An 8219-nucleotide genomic window follows, 5' to 3' on the forward strand; every position below is an offset into this window, starting at 1 on the left:
CACAGAATATCCAGTGTACAGACAAGAGAAATTGGCTATTTTGTCCCTTATCTTGGAGCCACATTGTTGGTCTCCACAGACTACTGCTCTGATTCTGCAGATATTCCTTGGGCAATTTAAGTGCATGAGGAACACCTCTTTCACCTCTCTCTTTCAGTATGATCTATAACCAGATAATTGGAAAATTAAGAGTTGTCCATAAGTGAACAAGGGGCAGGAAGAAAAAAAAAAGGTAGGAGATAGAAGATTATTTAATCACCAGTCATGCAGAGGTAAATTGGAAAAAAAAATAATAAAAGTGAGAGCTAGAGAAAGAGGAGGAGATAGTGGACAGATTTTCTATTTTCAAAATTGAAGTAGTCCAGTCACAAACACCAAGTTTGGGGGAGAGGGGATTAATGTGAAAAAATTAGCATTCAAAATTACTCAAATTACTCACAACCATTTTTAAAAAATATATTTTTTTGACAAAAACATTATCATCATTGTCAAAAACATCTCATCTGCAGAACTGGTGCTTTCAGCTAGGCCTGCAAAAGTAAAACAGTCAAAACATGGCAAATCTCACTTTAGCTTGTCAGCTTTCATGTCCAGTTACTCAGGAGTGTTATGAGTTCAAACTCCAGGAGGGGAACAAATATTGTTCATAGAGCAGCTGTTGGCTTTGAGATATATTGTATAATTTGATTAACTTTTTTTGCCACTCCTCAGTTTTATAATAAAAGAAATCTTTTTCCAAAATATTGAATTTTCAAACAAATTTGTCTCCAAAAAGTTCTAATCTCATCCCTTTAAGTTGGCCACGTTCATTTATTGAAAGTTAAATGGGAGACAGTCAAAGTAAACAGTTTGTGAATTTCCTATAAAATAACCTCTGCTAGTTGGCAAATACATAGCAATAGTGAAACACATTTGCAGAAATTAATGCCCTTCCCTCGTGGATTTAATGGGGCTCAACAGACCCTGTTCATGTAGGCAAATCTCCTGAATCACTAGGAGCAGACAACAAGGAGCTGGCTCCTTCATGAGTATTGTCTGCAATGAATTATTCAGCCAACTATATTTATGACCACCTGTGATAAAAATGTGCTACTAACTCCAATTGGCATTAAATTGCCTTCCCTCCCTATCCCCACTGATGGTCAGAGAATATTGATGAAGTATATACTGCAGCATTTGACGTTTATTTAATTAACAAATGCTCCACTTGCTAATTGTGGGGTTCCCTTCATGAATCAAGGTAAGAGCACTTGCTCTTTAAATCCCATAAAGATTATGAAATTTCTCAGGTTCATTTCCAACACACATTCACCAAAATGAGCCAACTCCATTCCAACAAAGCAACTCTTCTCTCAAAAAACTCGGTTAAATGCATAATGTGATAAGTAATGAAAAGAGTCCATTGAGTTTGAGTGTAGTTATGAATAAGTGCCACACATGGAGAGTAATGGGATTCAGTAAACTGACAGGATTTTGGTTTTAAACTTATAACCTATGTTCTCAGCAAGCAAAGACATACTCAAAAGGGGAAAAATTATTGTGGTAGCTATCAGTAAGAAAATATGATTTTGACAAGCCCACATTGGGTAGGAATTTATGTGTAAGTAATAGTCCGAAAGTACAAGTAGTGGCTTTTGGGGTGGAGAAACAGGAAAAAAAAAATTCAAATAGCCTAAGTTTTGCAGACAGCTAAAAAAAAGCCCTCTGGAAGTCACTAAATCAAAAAGTGAGACACTTAATTGGAAAAACATTTGGGGGACACCTTTGCACTTTTTGGAGTTGTTTCATTTTTTTTTATTAGCTTTTTGAAGACTGTAAAAGGGAGTTGCTTAGTTTTGCTATTAGAAACTTCAGCTTTTCTGAGTTTTCCAGTGGGAATGATGTTACCAATGAACAGAAAGGTCCCAGGAGGCCACCACATGTAGGCGTAGAGAGACAAGCTTCCAATGTTCCTTTGACCTTGTCGCAAATACCTCAAAAGGGTTAGTCAGCCAACTATTCACCCAGCAAGCGCTTTGTTGTCCAATCAGAACAGCATAAAGCAAGTAACAGTGGTTGACATGAGGGAAAAGAATCAAATGAAGCCAAAGTCCTCAGCTGAGTCTTATGTCAGAGACTGTTTCCACAGTGATGGTATTTTGTCAAAGGAAATGCAGGAGCTGTAACAAGTGTGCAAAACTGATTGGACAGTAAACCACAAACAGAAAGTCACAAGCTGAAAACCACCAACTAGAGACCACTTCTGCTGATGGCTTAAGGTGGCAAGTTTCAGAGTTAATTAAATCCCTTATATTTCAATTGCACTGCAGGGTCACAAACACTGTCATCAGCTTTCACAGCCACCACATAAGAAAGAGAAATTCTCTACTGAGTATGGTTCAGACAAGTAGATATTTTGGAGTTATAAACTGAGGGTTAGAGTCTGACCAGATGAACACAGAATGTAATAAAAAGTCTCATTAGATTTCCCTGGAGTGTGTAAAGACCAGGATGGACAGAGTATGGAGCTGGTGCTGTTGCCTGCCCCTCTGCAACAGGCATCCTTTTCTCAGAGTACTGGAGGTAATAAAGCAGTCCAGGATCAAAACAGTTCCACATTACAGCCAAACTGCTCTAATTGTTGTCTGGAGGGCTAAGTTGGGGACTAGAGTGTCCCACTATTTACTTTTCCTGTCAGCACATGGTAGAAACCTGTATTGCAGTTAGAAGAACCTCTATGTGCAAGCCTGCATACATAACGTCAGCAAAGAATTATATGGTACATCAAAGTATTTCAAGCGCATCAAGACAAAAGCTGTTCGCCTGGGAGGAAAATACATGATGCTGTAAACTTACTTCTACTGTGCACGAAGGCTGTGAGGGGCCACTAAAGGACAGGATGTCTTATAAATAGTATGCCACAGATGCATACACTGGAATTTTTTAATGTGGGCTGCAAGATAAACAAGGCTTGTACCAAGAGTTTTAAATTTGTTTTGACTAATGAGGCATGTAGGTTCAGATCGGCTGGATTGACTGAGAATCTAAAATAAATTCCCAATGCATTTGCTGTGAAGCTTTCAGTAATTTCTTTCATGCGTAATCAAATCTAGGGACTCCCTTCAACTAGTCACTAAAAAAACAAAAAACAAAGAAAAAAGAAGAAGAAGCAGGGAAGTGAAGCAACGTTGCAGTTAAATGCACCGTAAGCTGTCCACAGTGACATCCAGGTCAGCAGCACACAAGCATATCATTTGAGCATTTGAATCTGTTCCACTCATTACTTCAGCTTTGGCAAAGGCAGCAAGAACATTGATGCTGTGTGGGTCCACAAGTCAAGGAAAGCCATTGTTTCTGCTCTTTGCTGTTGCTTAATATCTGCAGTAAACAAACCAGAAAAATAACAAATGGGGCTATTCCCTTTTTTCCAGGCAGAAGAAACAGATAGACAGTTTCCATTTATCAAGAGACATCGTACCAATATTAGGTGAATTGAAAAGAATCACAACAAATTTGAAATAATGAATTGAATTTTGTGTGGCTTATGCATGCATTTGGCTGCCAAACATTTCTTGGTCCCTTTTCTCCCACGTGGCAAGTACCCATCTCCCAAAACAGAAAAGCAGTAGGTGCATAAATCCAGGTTTTCCAAGAGAAGAGTTTAAATTACATCACACTTGCAGTAAAAGTTTGTACACTATCAGCCCAAAGGGATTCAAATTGCATTCATCATGGAGTCCTCATGCAACATGAAGGCTCTGCATACACAACCAGCACCAGGTCATGGTCAATGGCTGCAGAACTGCAAAAGGAATCAGACCTGAGACCAACACACAGACATCAGCATCTTTTCTCTCCATCCATGGAGATACTCTTTTTAAATTGACAGGATGAACTAGGTAAGTTTTCAAGGCTAGAAGGCATCTATGAAGGCTAACAGAAGATTATATTTAACACGTAGAAAAATTAAGATGCTAAATAAGTAAATTTTCTCTCTAAACATTATTATTATCAGTTTTGCATGTTTACTACTGGCCATCCACATATAAGAAGGATACAGATAAACAGGAGGTTGGTGTTTGAAGAAACAGACAGAACACTGGTAAATCTTTTAGAAGGAGTAATCACATAAGAGGCATTAGACTTGCAGAGTCAGGAAATAACTCTGGACTTTATATGATTACATGGTATAAATCACAAATAAAATCAGAAATTATACACACACATATATATTACAGGGGTGAACTGCTCAGGTCACAAAGCTTAAACTACATTAACATACTTAAATCAGGATTGAAGCACCTATTTATTAGCAACGTACAAATAGCCAGCAATGAGTGAAATATACTTTCAGGTCCAATACCAGCAACCCTAGCCACTTTTAAAATGTTGTGAAACATCTATGAACTACTAGACACCCCTCCACACTCTCTCATAGGTCCCCTCATGGAGGTGTGGGTCCCTTCCCAGTGTTCCCCCAAAGATGTGCCATTAGCCACCGGTAGTTTTATCCACACTATTCAGTATCCTGTCTTTATCATTGAAAATTTATAGCTGACATTCAGGTAAAGCAATTTTTGTCCCATCATAAAATAATCTGGGCATCCTATAATAATGCAAACAACTAAGCTCCTGCATAGATGTGACAACTCTCACCCTTGGGACACACATTGGTATAGCCACACAATCTGCACAAGATTAGCCCTGGCACACCACTGTCTGGCTACTGAAGAAAAGCTCCTCTCCTGTTACTTGAAACTTAATTTGCAAAATAACTGGTTCTTTAAATTAAAGACTTAAATTAGATTATTATATCTGTTTTCCTAATGACTATATATTTTAAGCTCTAATTTTCTGTAAAATGTTTTGATGTCAAAACCAACAAGCCAGTAAAAAGCCATATGCTATGTACCATACACTGGATTCTCCTTAAGCTCTCTGCTGTTTGCTGATATTGTGACACTTCTGGTCTCCACAGTACTGAGCAGATCTAGGAATTGGTGGTTCGGTCAAGAGTTACTGCATCCTTACAATGTCGTTTTGCCTTTCAGCACCAAAATGTATAAAACCAAAATTATAAATTAGAAACAAAAGGAATTCTCCCTCTTGGCACCTTTTTTTCCCCTCTACCACACTGTTTCTTTGCAGCTCAGTGCTGTAACTCATAAATCCTCTCCCAAGACCACCAAACTTTAGGTGTCTTGAAAGTGGTTTGACAAAAGTACATAGATTGGCCAAGTCTGTCATGCATTATTATTGCTCTCAATTTATCAGATGCAGGAAGTAATTCTTAAGAGAATTACTTAAGCGATACCATGATTTCTGCTGGAATCTTTACATTTCATTGATAGCATCTGTTTTTAACAGGATTCCTTCAACTGACCCAAAATAAAATTATTATTAATCAGATCAAAAAGACTTCAGCACTTATAAATCACTGAAAAGTGCTATTCAACTTAATATGGTTCCTCTGTTCACACTTAACCCAACGTGGGAATCAAACCAACTGCTTTGTAAGAAAAGACTATAATGCAACTAAATAGTTCTATTTCTTTTTGGAATTGCTCTTTTTCACAAAGAATGAGATCATGAATACAATGACAAGATATTCCACTTCGTGGCTTCAGATAAAATACTGGAGTGTATCACATTTCACCTCCTACCTGTAAATACAACAGCCTTTTTTTGGGGACATCCAGCTGACAGGTATAAAATCATTGTTAGCAGACCATACAGACGATTGTGAAGACATGGTGGGTAGCACAGAAGAGGGAGCAGAGCAATGCACAACTACCAAAGGCTTTTAGTCAAACTCCTTTACCTCTTGTACCTGTGAAACCATCCCCTCTCTCCAGCCTTGCCAATGTTAAACCACGAGCATATCATACATATTTGATATATGTATGCTTCCATTGTACACAGACTCGCTCAGTCATAACCAAAATCTGCCACATTTTACTGCTCTCGTCTGAAAAGTTTCCAGCATTGTTCTTCCAGATGAAAGAACATTTCTTTATTAGTGCTTGTTCAAAGAAACAAGCAATTTCAGATGAGAAGAGCATCCACTGGAAATAAATGAAGACAAATTATTGTTATTTGATTTGCTGACCGGAATGATTAAAATGGAAACAGAGGGGTTTCACAGTACAAGTGCATTTTATTTCAGTTTGGAATGATGTCTAATCCTGATTAAATATATCTTGAGGTAGGAATGGGAAATGTAACCCACTTAACTGTGATGTTCTGAAAGAAGGTTAAACATTACAAAGGAAAACTCCTTTTCTGGCTTTCCTTAAAAACTGTTCTGCCTTAACTGGCACAATTTTGGGAATACAACTTAGTGTCAAATAAAGCTATTTCTGTCTTACACAATATTTGCACAGGAAAGTGAACTGTACTTTTAAAGGACAGAAACTAAGATGGAGAAGTATCAGGAAATTCTTCCCTTAAGGCAAAATACCTGTCAGAAGGAGAAACTAACTAAAAACTTCACCCCTGCCTATGCATTATCTCCAGTTAAAGCAGTATTCAAGCCCATAGCAAAGTGAGGGAATCTATTTTACTCCTTCTTATTCATTCTTTTGGAAGGACAGGATCATATTTCCTCTTATATGTGCAGTGTTACCACACTACAGCATAGCTCCATTAGTCTCCATCCTACAATCCAAACCACAGGTTTATGCACCCCAGCATAGACTCAGGAATTACAATGAAACTTTGAAAAGGCCAAATCAGACACACTGAGAGATCATTTGGATAACTGGGACTGGGTTGTCATTCTTCTACATTTTGTATGAAATTTTTATCTATCAGTGGGAATGAGAAAATATTTTTCAAAGAAGGAACAATCTGATTGTGTACTCACATGAAAACCACTGAGTGAGGAAGCTAAAGCCAGTTGTAAAATCTGAAATGTCTTCTTTTTTTTTTTTTTTCCAATAGGCCAGATGTCAGTTTTGAAAATGTTTCAACTGTAACGAAAGCACATCTAAAAGGGGAAAAAAAAAAAAACCCTGCACTTGAATGAATTCTTAAAGATTGTGCAAAGAATTATCTGACAAATAACTGCAGTGCTCAAGAGCAGAGCAGATGATGTGAACTACTCGAAGAGGCTGAACTCTGTCAGTTTCCTCACAATGTACTTGAATCACTTTCCACAGTTTGGCATGGGACTTCAGGTAGGGTGTATGTGTAAAACATCACCTGTCACTGTGACAACCAAAGATTTTCATGGCTTTCTAGAGCATCCAAGCACTCCAGAAATTAAGGAAAGTTTGGTTATCCCCTAAGAGACCTCCCAGACCTCTGCCCAAATGCTGCTGACAGTAAAGCATTTGTGCAGACTTCTCAACTGAATTCTGAGAAAGGACATCAGGGGAGGAGAGGATGATACTGCCTCCTGCCTTTCATTGCTAATTTGCATTTCCTTAACTATAACACTGTTCCCTGTCTCCTGCATTGTCTATTTAAAATATCAGACCCTTGATGCCTTTATATTTGAGCCAAAATAAAACCAGCTACCAAGTTAGAGTTCCTGACATTTGCAGGTATCAGTCTTGCTAAACGAGCTCTCTGTTGTCTACCCCACAGATCATGTTCCTTTGCTCCTCAGTAAAATCTCATAATAATTAGCTTTTGATAAATCAAATGCCATCATTAACAAAATGTAATAAGTAACTAAATATCTCATGATAAATTTAAAAACGGGGGGGAGGGGGAGGGGGGAATTTAATAAGAACTGCAGCTGCTTCTGATGCAACAGCATCTCAAAGCAATAGAAATGCTAATTGGGTCTGTCACAGGTGTGGCAAACAAGGGCACTCGGCCCAAAACTGCAGAGCTCTGGCTCCAATTAATTATTATATATATATAAATTATATCTAATATATAATATAAAAGTTATATATACATAAATATGCATATATTTTCTTTAACAGTTCCTTTCTCAGGGATCTATATAACTGGATAATCACTGTATGTTGACACAATACCTAATTTTCTCAGAGGTGACCTAGAACATGAAGTGTGCTTGGATGTTTCACTGGGTCATTGTGTGAAATTTTTTGTACATATTTATCCTATATGGCAGCTCTGTAACGCAGCGTTTGGTGCTCAAGGCACCAACTCTGGCGTGCCCCAGGTCAGAGGGAGTCCAGCTGCGTTACTTCCACGTGTCACTGAAGCGACTTCGGAGTCAGGAAAAGAGCTGCTGGCTCAGTTAGCTAGCTGGCTTCTTGGCA

Source organism: Corvus brachyrhynchos, unplaced genomic scaffold (genome assembly GCF_000691975.1).
Source record: "Corvus brachyrhynchos isolate BGI_N302 unplaced genomic scaffold, ASM69197v1 scaffold22, whole genome shotgun sequence".
In the NCBI taxonomy this organism is placed as follows: Eukaryota; Metazoa; Chordata; class Aves; order Passeriformes; family Corvidae; genus Corvus; species Corvus brachyrhynchos.